The 13,876-nt window shown below is 46.1% G+C and overlaps 7 non-coding genes across 7 annotated transcripts; all 7 read right to left on the bottom strand.

The window, feature by feature from the left end:
• Positions 1-191, bottom strand: LOC130348398 (U2 spliceosomal RNA). The gene has a single exon (XR_008886078.1). It is a non-coding gene; the product is annotated as a U2 spliceosomal RNA (small nuclear RNA).
• A 2,089-nt stretch (positions 192-2,280) lies between these two features.
• On the bottom strand, positions 2,281-2,471 carry LOC130348390 (U2 spliceosomal RNA). Its single transcript, XR_008886072.1, has one exon. It is a non-coding gene; the product is annotated as a U2 spliceosomal RNA (small nuclear RNA).
• A 2,091-nt stretch (positions 2,472-4,562) lies between these two features.
• Positions 4,563-4,753, bottom strand: LOC130348444 (U2 spliceosomal RNA). Its single transcript, XR_008886120.1, has one exon. It is a non-coding gene; the product is annotated as a U2 spliceosomal RNA (small nuclear RNA).
• Positions 4,754-6,842: 2,089 nt separating this feature from the next.
• On the bottom strand, positions 6,843-7,033 carry LOC130348432 (U2 spliceosomal RNA). Its single transcript, XR_008886109.1, has one exon. It is a non-coding gene; the product is annotated as a U2 spliceosomal RNA (small nuclear RNA).
• A 2,088-nt stretch (positions 7,034-9,121) lies between these two features.
• On the bottom strand, positions 9,122-9,312 carry LOC130348420 (U2 spliceosomal RNA). Its single transcript, XR_008886098.1, has one exon. It is a non-coding gene; the product is annotated as a U2 spliceosomal RNA (small nuclear RNA).
• A 2,094-nt stretch (positions 9,313-11,406) lies between these two features.
• On the bottom strand, positions 11,407-11,597 carry LOC130348408 (U2 spliceosomal RNA). Its single transcript, XR_008886087.1, has one exon. It is a non-coding gene; the product is annotated as a U2 spliceosomal RNA (small nuclear RNA).
• A 2,086-nt stretch (positions 11,598-13,683) lies between these two features.
• LOC130348392 (U2 spliceosomal RNA) lies at positions 13,684-13,876 on the bottom strand. Its single transcript, XR_008886074.1, has one exon. It is a non-coding gene; the product is annotated as a U2 spliceosomal RNA (small nuclear RNA).

Below are 13,876 nucleotides of genomic sequence, written 5' to 3'. Positions count from 1 at the left end.
GGGTGGTGCACTGTACCCGAAGATACTGCCATATCGGGTCAATGCATAGGGCGACGGAAGCAAGCTTCGAAATCGGCCCCCGTTCTCAAAAATCCATTTAATATATGGTCCCCAGATAGGGGACGTATCAGATATTAAACTGATAAGAACAGATACTACACTTGATCTTAGCCAAAAGGCCGAGAAGCGATAACCGTGAAAGGGGCGGGCCCAACAAGGTCCCCTTCATGGGCACTATCACTGCTTGCTGTCAGGGAGGCTGCCAGACAATTTTCCATGCACACTCTGGGCTGGGGGGCAGTCAACCACCAGTACACACAGCAGAACCTAAACCCATACCATTATTGCTAAGCAGCAAGACAGGGGCCCATTGCACTCCCACGGGGCCTTTTTAAATGCAATCCATAACCCGGATTTGCCAGGAACCCTTCTTACTCCTCCTACTTGCATGTGACACTGGGCTTAGGATCTGCATAGGAAACACACACACAAGCACACACCTACCTTTGTTGCCTGCAGATGCCTCCTTGGCTGTCCCCAAACGGTATCAAACCAACACCCACGGGAAGCTGTAAGCATAGAGGACATGCCTGCACCCCATTGGACTTACCTGTGTGGGTTAAATCCGGGTTATTTGACAACCTATGGCGGTGATGGTTCTGCTCAGGCAGAGCAGTGCTGATGCTCCTCATAAAGCTGTCGCTGCTGTGAAGGTTCTAGGTGACATCACAATCCCTATGGTTACATACACGACAAAGCTGGGTTGTTGTTGTTTACACTCTGCAAGGCCTGTGGAAGTGAGTGACATCATAGCACTGTAGTTCTGAGGGTTCAAGATGGATGCAACAATCTCCTGTTGCTTCTATGAAGGCCATAATAGACGACATCACCAAACAGCTCCATAGTCACATACACAGCAAAGGAGAGATGTTGTTTACACCTAGTGATGTCAGTGGTATTGAGTGACATCACAGCACAGTGCTAAGGCTCCTGGGCCTGGACACAGCAGCGGCTGCAATATCTCAACGGAGAATACGTTTATATATATGTGTGTGTGTGCGCGTATATATATATATATATATATATATATATATATATATATATATATTTCTCCGCCGAAATCACTTTTAAACCCATTTCCACCTTTTTTTCCCTTCTCTTCCTCTTACTTTTTTTTCACGTTTTTTTACGTTTTTCTCCTTTTCGCCTCTTTTCTGGGCGTATTATTCTTCTTTTTCTTCTTTTTTTTCGTCTAATGCATACCCCATCAGTGCAGCAATGCTTATTCAATACCGCCAGCAGATGGAGACACTGGGGGATAATTTTCTAAGGATTTATACTGATTTTTCCTGTCTGAATTTGTCGCACAGAAAGTTGCAGGCCAAATATGTGTGACATTTCTGCGACTTTAGCTTCTAGAGCATTTTTACAACATTATACATAGGTGCTGAATACATAAAAAGCGACTGTTCAGCGACAGACAAGTCGCATCGGCTGAAAGTAGGCCAGAATGTCAGTCCATGTTGGAGCAGGTTTAGATACAGTCTAAAGCATAGATCTCAAAGTCTGTGCACAGAATTTAGCAAGGGCCTCGCACCTTCTGATGCATCAGGTAGGTGCACTATAGCATAGCCTAACCCTCTGTACTTTGGTCTATATTGATGCGGGACATAGACAGCCAGCTGATGACCAATCCATTAGTGCAATGGATGGCTGGAAGCATTTGTCTTTGCCTTTGCAATACCACAGAAGCAATGCATGGTCAATGTACAGCAATGACACACCTGTGTGAACAGCCAGGAGACCCCCCCATGTTATGTTACATAGTTACATAGTTAGTACGGTCGAAAAAAGACATATGTCCATCAAGTTCAACCAGGGAATTAAGGGGTAGGGGTGTGGCGCGATATTGGGGAAGGGATGAGATTTTATATTTCTTCATAAGCATTAATCTTATTTTGTCAATTAGGAACATTCAGCACCCACCCGCTATCAAGGCAGCTGCCTATCATGTCATGCCCTACCTGCACAGGTGTGCTGGCTACTCAAATGATCCAATTAAGGAGGCCATTTAGTCAGCAGCAGCAGAAGTCCTGTGCCTGGACGCTCCAACAGCGGCCAGACACAAGCAGAAGCAGCAGAAGCAGCAGCAGCACCACCTTTTGTTTTTTGGCTGCAGCAGCAGCAGCAGCAGCAGCAAGGCCCACAGGGCTGGCTAGCTGGCTAGCCAGCAAGCAGGTAGCAATGAAAGTAGGAATCTTTCTTTTTAACCCTGTAAGGGGGTGGTGCACTGTACCCGAAGATACTGCCATATCGGGTCAATGCATAGGGCGACGGAAGCAAGCTTCGAAATCGGCCCCCGTTCTCAAAAATCCATTTAATATATGGTCCCCAGATAGGGGACGTATCAGATATTAAACTGATAAGAACAGATACTACACTTGATCTTAGCCAAAAGGCCGAGAAGCGATAACCGTGAAAGGGGCGGGCCCAACAAGGTCCCCTTCATGGGCACTATCACTGCTTGCTGTCAGGGAGGCTGCCAGACAATTTTCCATGCACACTCTGGGCTGGGGGGCAGTCAACCACCAGTACACACAGCAGAACCTAAACCCATACCATTATTGCTAAGCAGCAAGACAGGGGCCCATTGCACTCCCACGGGGCCTTTTTAAATGCAATCCATAACCCGGATTTGCCAGGAACCCTTCTTACTCCTCCTACTTGCATGTGACACTGGGCTTAGGATCTGCATAGGAAACACACACACAAGCACACACCTACCTTTGTTGCCTGCAGATGCCTCCTTGGCTGTCCCCAAACGGTATCAAACCAACACCCACGGGAAGCTGTAAGCATAGAGGACATGCCTGCACCCCATTGGACTTACCTGTGTGGGTTAAATCCGGGTTATTTGACAACCTATGGCGGTGATGGTTCTGCTCAGGCAGAGCAGTGCTGATGCTCCTCATAAAGCTGTCGCTGCTGTGAAGGTTCTAGGTGACATCACAATCCCTATGGTTACATACACGACAAAGCTGGGTTGTTGTTGTTTACACTCTGCAAGGCCTGTGGAAGTGAGTGACATCATAGCACTGTAGTTCTGAGGGTTCTAGATGGATGCAACAATCTCCTGTTGCTTCTATGAAGGCCATAATAGACGACATCACCAAACAGCTCCATAGTCACATACACAGCAAAGGAGAGATGTTGTTTACACCTAGTGATGTCAGTGGTATTGAGTGACATCACAGCACAGTGCTAAGGCTCCTGGGCCTGGACACAGCAGCGGCTGCAATATCTCAACGGAGAATACGTTTATATATATGTGTGTGTGTGCGCGTATATATATATATATATATATATATATATATATATATATATATATATTTCTCCGCCGAAATCACTTTTAAACCCATTTCCACCTTTTTTTCCCTTCTCTTCCTCTTACTTTTTTTTCACGTTTTTTTACGTTTTTCTCCTTTTCGCCTCTTTTCTGGGCGTATTATTCTTCTTTTTCTTCTTTTTTTTCGTCTAATGCATACCCCATCAGTGCAGCAATGCTTATTCAATACCGCCAGCAGATGGAGACACTGGGGGATAATTTTCTAAGGATTTATACTGATTTTTCCTGTCTGAATTTGTCGCACAGAAAGTTGCAGGCCAAATATGTGTGACATTTCTGCGACTTTAGCTTCTAGAGCATTTTTACAACATTATACATAGGTGCTGAATACATAAAAAGCGACTGTTCAGCGACAGACAAGTCGCATCGGCTGAAAGTAGGCCAGAATGTCAGTCCATGTTGGAGCAGGTTTAGATACAGTCTAAAGCATAGATCTCAAAGTCTGTGCACAGAATTTAGCAAGGGCCTCGCACCTTCTGATGCATCAGGTAGGTGCACTATAGCATAGCCTAACCCTCTGTACTTTGGTCTATATTGATGCGGGACATAGACAGCCAGCTGATGACCAATCCATTAGTGCAATGGATGGCTGGAAGCATTTGTCTTTGCCTTTGCAATACCACAGAAGCAATGCATGGTCAATGTACAGCAATGACACACCTGTGTGAACAGCCAGGAGACCCCCCCATGTTATGTTACATAGTTACATAGTTAGTACGGTCGAAAAAAGACATATGTCCATCAAGTTCAACCAGGGAATTAAGGGGTAGGGGTGTGGCGCGATATTGGGGAAGGGATGAGATTTTATATTTCTTCATAAGCATTAATCTTATTTTGTCAATTAGGAACATTCAGCACCCACCCGCTATCAAGGCAGCTGCCTATCATGTCATGCCCTACCTGCACAGGTGTGCTGGCTACTCAAATGATCCAATTAAGGAGGCCATTTAGTCAGCAGCAGCAGAAGTCCTGTGCCTGGACGCTCCAACAGCGGCCAGACACAAGCAGAAGCAGCAGAAGCAGCAGCAGCACCACCTTTTGTTTTTTGGCTGCAGCAGCAGCAGCAGCAGCAGCAAGGCCCACAGGGCTGGCTAGCTGGCTAGCCAGCAAGCAGGTAGCAATGAAAGTAGGAATCTTTCTTTTTAACCCTGTAAGGGGGTGGTGCACTGTACCCGAAGATACTGCCATATCGGGTCAATGCATAGGGCGACGGAAGCAAGCTTCGAAATCGGCCCCCGTTCTCAAAAATCCATTTAATATATGGTCCCCAGATAGGGGACGTATCAGATATTAAACTGATAAGAACAGATACTACACTTGATCTTAGCCAAAAGGCCGAGAAGCGATAACCGTGAAAGGGGCGGGCCCAACAAGGTCCCCTTCATGGGCACTATCACTGCTTGCTGTCAGGGAGGCTGCCAGACAATTTTCCATGCACACTCTGGGCTGGGGGGCAGTCAACCACCAGTACACACAGCAGAACCTAAACCCATACCATTATTGCTAAGCAGCAAGACAGGGGCCCATTGCACTCCCACGGGGCCTTTTTAAATGCAATCCATAACCCGGATTTGCCAGGAACCCTTCTTACTCCTCCTACTTGCATGTGACACTGGGCTTAGGATCTGCATAGGAAACACACACACAAGCACACACCTACCTTTGTTGCCTGCAGATGCCTCCTTGGCTGTCCCCAAACGGTATCAAACCAACACCCACGGGAAGCTGTAAGCATAGAGGACATGCCTGCACCCCATTGGACTTACCTGTGTGGGTTAAATCCGGGTTATTTGACAACCTATGGCGGTGATGGTTCTGCTCAGGCAGAGCAGTGCTGATGCTCCTCATAAAGCTGTCGCTGCTGTGAAGGTTCTAGGTGACATCACAATCCCTATGGTTACATACACGACAAAGCTGGGTTGTTGTTGTTTACACTCTGCAAGGCCTGTGGAAGTGAGTGACATCATAGCACTGTAGTTCTGAGGGTTCTAGATGGATGCAACAATCTCCTGTTGCTTCTATGAAGGCCATAATAGACGACATCACCAAACAGCTCCATAGTCACATACACAGCAAAGGAGAGATGTTGTTTACACCTAGTGATGTCAGTGGTATTGAGTGACATCACAGCACAGTGCTAAGGCTCCTGGGCCTGGACACAGCAGCGGCTGCAATATCTCAACGGAGAATACGTTTATATATATGTGTGTGTGTGCGCGTATATATATATATATATATATATATATATATATATATATATATATTTCTCCGCCGAAATCACTTTTAAACCCATTTCCACCTTTTTTTCCCTTCTCTTCCTCTTACTTTTTTTTCACGTTTTTTTACGTTTTTCTCCTTTTCGCCTCTTTTCTGGGCGTATTATTCTTCTTTTTCTTCTTTTTTTTCGTCTAATGCATACCCCATCAGTGCAGCAATGCTTATTCAATACCGCCAGCAGATGGAGACACTGGGGGATAATTTTCTAAGGATTTATACTGATTTTTCCTGTCTGAATTTGTCGCACAGAAAGTTGCAGGCCAAATATGTGTGACATTTCTGCGACTTTAGCTTCTAGAGCATTTTTACAACATTATACATAGGTGCTGAATACATAAAAAGCGACTGTTCAGCGACAGACAAGTCGCATCGGCTGAAAGTAGGCCAGAATGTCAGTCCATGTTGGAGCAGGTTTAGATACAGTCTAAAGCATAGATCTCAAAGTCTGTGCACAGAATTTAGCAAGGGCCTCGCACCTTCTGATGCATCAGGTAGGTGCACTATAGCATAGCCTAACCCTCTGTACTTTGGTCTATATTGATGCGGGACATAGACAGCCAGCTGATGACCAATCCATTAGTGCAATGGATGGCTGGAAGCATTTGTCTTTGCCTTTGCAATACCACAGAAGCAATGCATGGTCAATGTACAGCAATGACACACCTGTGTGAACAGCCAGGAGACCCCCCCATGTTATGTTACATAGTTACATAGTTAGTACGGTCGAAAAAAGACATATGTCCATCAAGTTCAACCAGGGAATTAAGGGGTAGGGGTGTGGCGCGATATTGGGGAAGGGATGAGATTTTATATTTCTTCATAAGCATTAATCTTATTTTGTCAATTAGGAACATTCAGCACCCACCCGCTATCAAGGCAGCTGCCTATCATGTCATGCCCTACCTGCACAGGTGTGCTGGCTACTCAAATGATCCAATTAAGGAGGCCATTTAGTCAGCAGCAGCAGAAGTCCTGTGCCTGGACGCTCCAACAGCGGCCAGACACAAGCAGAAGCAGCAGAAGCAGCAGCAGCACCACCTTTTGTTTTTTGGCTGCAGCAGCAGCAGCAGCAGCAGCAAGGCCCACAGGGCTGGCTAGCTGGCTAGCCAGCAAGCAGGTAGCAATGAAAGTAGGAATCTTTCTTTTTAACCCTGTAAGGGGGTGGTGCACTGTACCCGAAGATACTGCCATATCGGGTCAATGCATAGGGCGACGGAAGCAAGCTTCGAAATCGGCCCCCGTTCTCAAAAATCCATTTAATATATGGTCCCCAGATAGGGGACGTATCAGATATTAAACTGATAAGAACAGATACTACACTTGATCTTAGCCAAAAGGCCGAGAAGCGATAACCGTGAAAGGGGCGGGCCCAACAAGGTCCCCTTCATGGGCACTATCACTGCTTGCTGTCAGGGAGGCTGCCAGACAATTTTCCATGCACACTCTGGGCTGGGGGGCAGTCAACCACCAGTACACACAGCAGAACCTAAACCCATACCATTATTGCTAAGCAGCAAGACAGGGGCCCATTGCACTCCCACGGGGCCTTTTTAAATGCAATCCATAACCCGGATTTGCCAGGAACCCTTCTTACTCCTCCTACTTGCATGTGACACTGGGCTTAGGATCTGCATAGGAAACACACACACAAGCACACACCTACCTTTGTTGCCTGCAGATGCCTCCTTGGCTGTCCCCAAACGGTATCAAACCAACACCCACGGGAAGCTGTAAGCATAGAGGACATGCCTGCACCCCATTGGACTTACCTGTGTGGGTTAAATCCGGGTTATTTGACAACCTATGGCGGTGATGGTTCTGCTCAGGCAGAGCAGTGCTGATGCTCCTCATAAAGCTGTCGCTGCTGTGAAGGTTCTAGGTGACATCACAATCCCTATGGTTACATACACGACAAAGCTGGGTTGTTGTTGTTTACACTCTGCAAGGCCTGTGGAAGTGAGTGACATCATAGCACTGTAGTTCTGAGGGTTCTAGATGGATGCAACAATCTCCTGTTGCTTCTATGAAGGCCATAATAGACGACATCACCAAACAGCTCCATAGTCACATACACAGCAAAGGAGAGATGTTGTTTACACCTAGTGATGTCAGTGGTATTGAGTGACATCACAGCACAGTGCTAAGGCTCCTGGGCCTGGACACAGCAGCGGCTGCAATATCTCAACGGAGAATACGTTTATATATATGTGTGTGTGTGCGCGTATATATATATATATATATATATATATATATATATATATATTTCTCCGCCGAAATCACTTTTAAACCCATTTCCACCTTTTTTTCCCTTCTCTTCCTCTTACTTTTTTTTCACGTTTTTTTACGTTTTTCTCCTTTTCGCCTCTTTTCTGGGCGTATTATTCTTCTTTTTCTTCTTTTTTTTCGTCTAATGCATACCCCATCAGTGCAGCAATGCTTATTCAATACCGCCAGCAGATGGAGACACTGGGGGATAATTTTCTAAGGATTTATACTGATTTTTCCTGTCTGAATTTGTCGCACAGAAAGTTGCAGGCCAAATATGTGTGACATTTCTGCGACTTTAGCTTCTAGAGCATTTTTACAACATTATACATAGGTGCTGAATACATAAAAAGCGACTGTTCAGCGACAGACAAGTCGCATCGGCTGAAAGTAGGCCAGAATGTCAGTCCATGTTGGAGCAGGTTTAGATACAGTCTAAAGCATAGATCTCAAAGTCTGTGCACAGAATTTAGCAAGGGCCTCGCACCTTCTGATGCATCAGGTAGGTGCACTATAGCATAGCCTAACCCTCTGTACTTTGGTCTATATTGATGCGGGACATAGACAGCCAGCTGATGACCAATCCATTAGTGCAATGGATGGCTGGAAGCATTTGTCTTTGCCTTTGCAATACCACAGAAGCAATGCATGGTCAATGTACAGCAATGACACACCTGTGTGAACAGCCAGGAGACCCCCCCATGTTATGTTACATAGTTACATAGTTAGTACGGTCGAAAAAAGACATATGTCCATCAAGTTCAACCAGGGAATTAAGGGGTAGGGGGTGTGGGCGCGATATTGGGGAAGGGATGAGATTTTATATTTCTTCATAAGCATTAATCTTATTTTGTCAATTAGGAACATTCAGCACCCACCCGCTATCAAGGCAGCTGCCTATCATGTCATGCCCTACCTGCACAGGTGTGCTGGCTACTCAAATGATCCAATTAAGGAGGCCATTTAGTCAGCAGCAGCAGAAGTCCTGTGCCTGGACGCTCCAACAGCGGCCAGACACAAGCAGAAGCAGCAGAAGCAGCAGCAGCACCACCTTTTGTTTTTTGGCTGCAGCAGCAGCAGCAGCAGCAGCAAGGCCCACAGGGCTGGCTAGCTGGCTAGCCAGCAAGCAGGTAGCAATGAAAGTAGGAATCTTTCTTTTTAACCCTGTAAGGGGGGTGGTGCACTGTACCCGAAGATACTGCCATATCGGGTCAATGCATAGGGCGACGGAAGCAAGCTTCGAAATCGGCCCCCGTTCTCAAAAATCCATTTAATATATGGTCCCCAGATAGGGGACGTATCAGATATTAAACTGATAAGAACAGATACTACACTTGATCTTAGCCAAAAGGCCGAGAAGCGATAACCGTGAAAGGGGCGGGCCCAACAAGGTCCCCTTCATGGGCACTATCACTGCTTGCTGTCAGGGAGGCTGCCAGACAATTTTCCATGCACACTCTGGGCTGGGGGGCAGTCAACCACCAGTACACACAGCAGAACCTAAACCCATACCATTATTGCTAAGCAGCAAGACAGGGGCCCATTGCACTCCCACGGGGCCTTTTTAAATGCAATCCATAACCCGGATTTGCCAGGAACCCTTCTTACTCCTCCTACTTGCATGTGACACTGGGCTTAGGATCTGCATAGGAAACACACACACAAGCACACACCTACCTTTGTTGCCTGCAGATGCCTCCTTGGCTGTCCCCAAACGGTATCAAACCAACACCCACGGGAAGCTGTAAGCATAGAGGACATGCCTGCACCCCATTGGACTTACCTGTGTGGGTTAAATCCGGGTTATTTGACAACCTATGGCGGTGATGGTTCTGCTCAGGCAGAGCAGTGCTGATGCTCCTCATAAAGCTGTCGCTGCTGTGAAGGTTCTAGGTGACATCACAATCCCTATGGTTACATACACGACAAAGCTGGGTTGTTGTTGTTTACACTCTGCAAGGCCTGTGGAAGTGAGTGACATCATAGCACTGTAGTTCTGAGGGTTCTAGATGGATGCAACAATCTCCTGTTGCTTCTATGAAGGCCATAATAGACGACATCACCAAACAGCTCCATAGTCACATACACAGCAAAGGAGAGATGTTGTTTACACCTAGTGATGTCAGTGGTATTGAGTGACATCACAGCACAGTGCTAAGGCTCCTGGGCCTGGACACAGCAGCGGCTGCAATATCTCAACGGAGAATACGTTTATATATATGTGTGTGTGTGCGCGTATATATATATATATATATATATATATATATATATTATATATATATTTCTCCGCCGAAATCACTTTTAAACCCATTTCCACCTTTTTTTCCCTTCTCTTCCTCTTACTTTTTTTTCACGTTTTTTTACGTTTTTCTCCTTTTCGCCTCTTTTCTGGGCGTATTATTCTTCTTTTTCTTCTTTTTTTTCGTCTAATGCATACCCCATCAGTGCAGCAATGCTTATTCAATACCGCCAGCAGATGGAGACACTGGGGGATAATTTTCTAAGGATTTATACTGATTTTTCCTGTCTGAATTTGTCGCACAGAAAGTTGCAGGCCAAATATGTGTGACATTTCTGCGACTTTAGCTTCTAGAGCATTTTTACAACATTATACATAGGTGCTGAATACATAAAAAGCGACTGTTCAGCGACAGACAAGTCGCATCGGCTGAAAGTAGGCCAGAATGTCAGTCCATGTTGGAGCAGGTTTAGATACAGTCTAAAGCATAGATCTCAAAGTCTGTGCACAGAATTTAGCAAGGGCCTCGCACCTTCTGATGCATCAGGTAGGTGCACTATAGCATAGCCTAACCCTCTGTACTTTGGTCTATATTGATGCGGGGACATAGACAGCCAGCTGATGACCAATCCATTAGTGCAATGGATGGCTGGAAGCATTTGTCTTTGCCTTTGCAATACCACAGAAGCAATGCATGGTCAATGTACAGCAATGACACACCTGTGTGAACAGCCAGGAGACCCCCCCATGTTATGTTACATAGTTACATAGTTAGTACGGTCGAAAAAAGACATATGTCCATCAAGTTCAACCAGGGAATTAAGGGGTAGGGGTGTGGCGCGATATTGGGGAAGGGATGAGATTTTATATTTCTTCATAAGCATTAATCTTATTTTGTCAATTAGGAACATTCAGCACCCACCCGCTATCAAGGCAGCTGCCTATCATGTCATGCCCTACCTGCACAGGTGTGCTGGCTACTCAAATGATCCAATTAAGGAGGCCATTTAGTCAGCAGCAGCAGAAGTCCTGTGCCTGGACGCTCCAACAGCGGCCAGACACAAGCAGAAGCAGCAGAAGCAGCAGCAGCACCACCTTTTGTTTTTTGGCTGCAGCAGCAGCAGCAGCAGCAGCAGCAAGGCCCACAGGGCTGGCTAGCTGGCTAGCCAGCAAGCAGGTAGCAATGAAAGTAGGAATCTTTCTTTTTAACCCTGTAAGGGGGTGGTGCACTGTACCCGAAGATACTGCCATATCGGGTCAATGCATAGGGCGACGGAAGCAAGCTTCGAAATCGGCCCCCGTTCTCAAAAATCCATTTAATATATGGTCCCCAGATAGGGGACGTATCAGATATTAAACTGATAAGAACAGATACTACACTTGATCTTAGCCAAAAGGCCGAGAAGCGATAACCGTGAAAGGGGCGGGCCCAACAAGGTCCCCTTCATGGGCACTATCACTGCTTGCTGTCAGGGAGGCTGCCAGACAATTTTCCATGCACACTCTGGGCTGGGGGGGCAGTCAACCACCAGTACACACAGCAGAACCTAAACCCATACCATTATTGCTAAGCAGCAAGACAGGGGCCCATTGCACTCCCACGGGGCCTTTTTAAATGCAATCCATAACCCGGATTTGCCAGGAACCCTTCTTACTCCTCCTACTTGCATGTGACACTGGGCTTAGGATCTGCATAGGAAACACACACACAAGCACACACCTACCTTTGTTGCCTGCAGATGCCTCCTTGGCTGTCCCCAAACGGTATCAAACCAACACCCACGGGAAGCTGTAAGCATAGAGGACATGCCTGCACCCCATTGGACTTACCTGTGTGGGTTAAATCCGGGTTATTTGACAACCTATGGCGGTGATGGTTCTGCTCAGGCAGAGCAGTGCTGATGCTCCTCATAAAGCTGTCGCTGCTGTGAAGGTTCTAGGTGACATCACAATCCCTATGGTTACATACACGACAAAGCTGGGTTGTTGTTGTTTACACTCTGCAAGGCCTGTGGAAGTGAGTGACATCATAGCACTGTAGTTCTGAGGGTTCTAGATGGATGCAACAATCTCCTGTTGCTTCTATGAAGGCCATAATAGACGACATCACCAAACAGCTCCATAGTCACATACACAGCAAAGGAGAGATGTTGTTTACACCTAGTGATGTCAGTGGTATTGAGTGACATCACAGCACAGTGCTAAGGCTCCTGGGCCTGGACACAGCAGCGGCTGCAATATCTCAACGGAGAATACGTTTATATATATGTGTGTGTGTGTGCGCGTATATATATATATATATATATATATATATATATATATTTCTCCGCCGAAATCACTTTTAAACCCATTTCCACCTTTTTTTCCCTTCTCTTCCTCTTACTTTTTTTTCACGTTTTTTTTACGTTTTTCTCCTTTTCGCCTCTTTTCTGGGCGTATTATTCTTCTTTTTCTTCTTTTTTTTCGTCTAATGCATACCCCATCAGTGCAGCAATGCTTATTCAATACCGCCAGCAGATGGAGACACTGGGGGATAATTTTCTAAGGATTTATACTGATTTTTCCTGTCTGAATTTGTCGCACAGAAAGTTGCAGGCCAAATATGTGTGACATTTCTGCGACTTTAGCTTCTAGAGCATTTTTACAACATTATACATAGGTGCTGAATACATAAAAAGCGACTGTTCAGCGACAGACAAGTCGCATCGGCTGAAAGTAGGCCAGAATGTCAGTCCATGTTGGAGCAGGTTTAGATACAGTCTAAAGCATAGATCTCAAAGTCTGTGCACAGAATTTAGCAAGGGCCTCGCACCTTCTGATGCATCAGGTAGGTGCACTATAGCATAGCCTAACCCTCTGTACTTTGGTCTATATTGATGCGGGACATAGACAGCCAGCTGATGACCAATCCATTAGTGCAATGGATGGCTGGAAGCATTTGTCTTTGCCTTTGCAATACCACAGAAGCAATGCATGGTCAATGTACAGCAATGACACACCTGTGTGAACAGCCAGGAGACCCCCCCATGTTATGTTACATAGTTACATAGTTAGTACGGTCGAAAAAAGACATATGTCCATCAAGTTCAACCAGGGAATTAAGGGGTAGGGGTGTGGCGCGATATTGGGGGAAGGGATGAGATTTTATATTTCTTCATAAGCATTAATCTTATTTTGTCAATTAGGAACATTCAGCACCCACCCGCTATCAAGGCAGCTGCCTATCATGTCATGCCCTACCTGCACAGGTGTGCTGGCTACTCAAATGATCCAATTAAGGAGGCCATTTAGTCAGCAGCAGCAGAAGTCCTGTGCCTGGACGCTCCAACAGCGGCCAGACACAAGCAGAAGCAGCAGAAGCAGCAGCAGCACCACCTTTTGTTTTTTGGCTGCAGCAGCAGCAGCAGCAGCAGCAAGGCCCACAGGGCTGGCTAGCTGGCTAGCCAGCAAGCAGGTAGCAATGAAAGTAGGAATCTTTCTTTTTAACCCTGTAAGGGGGTGGTGCACTGTACCCGAAGATACTGCCATATCGGGTCAATGCATAGGTGCGACGGAAGCAAGCTTCGAAATCGGCCCCCGTTCTCAAAAATCCATTTAATATATGGTCCCCAGATAGGGGACGTATCAGATATTAAACTGATAAGAACAGATACTACACTTGATCTTAGCCAAAAGGCCGGAGAAGCGAT

The sequence above is a fragment of the Hyla sarda genome, unplaced genomic scaffold (genome assembly GCF_029499605.1).
Source record: "Hyla sarda isolate aHylSar1 unplaced genomic scaffold, aHylSar1.hap1 scaffold_882, whole genome shotgun sequence".
In the NCBI taxonomy this organism is placed as follows: Eukaryota; Metazoa; Chordata; class Amphibia; order Anura; family Hylidae; genus Hyla; species Hyla sarda.
This window is presented reverse-complemented; position numbering and strand designations above follow the sequence as displayed.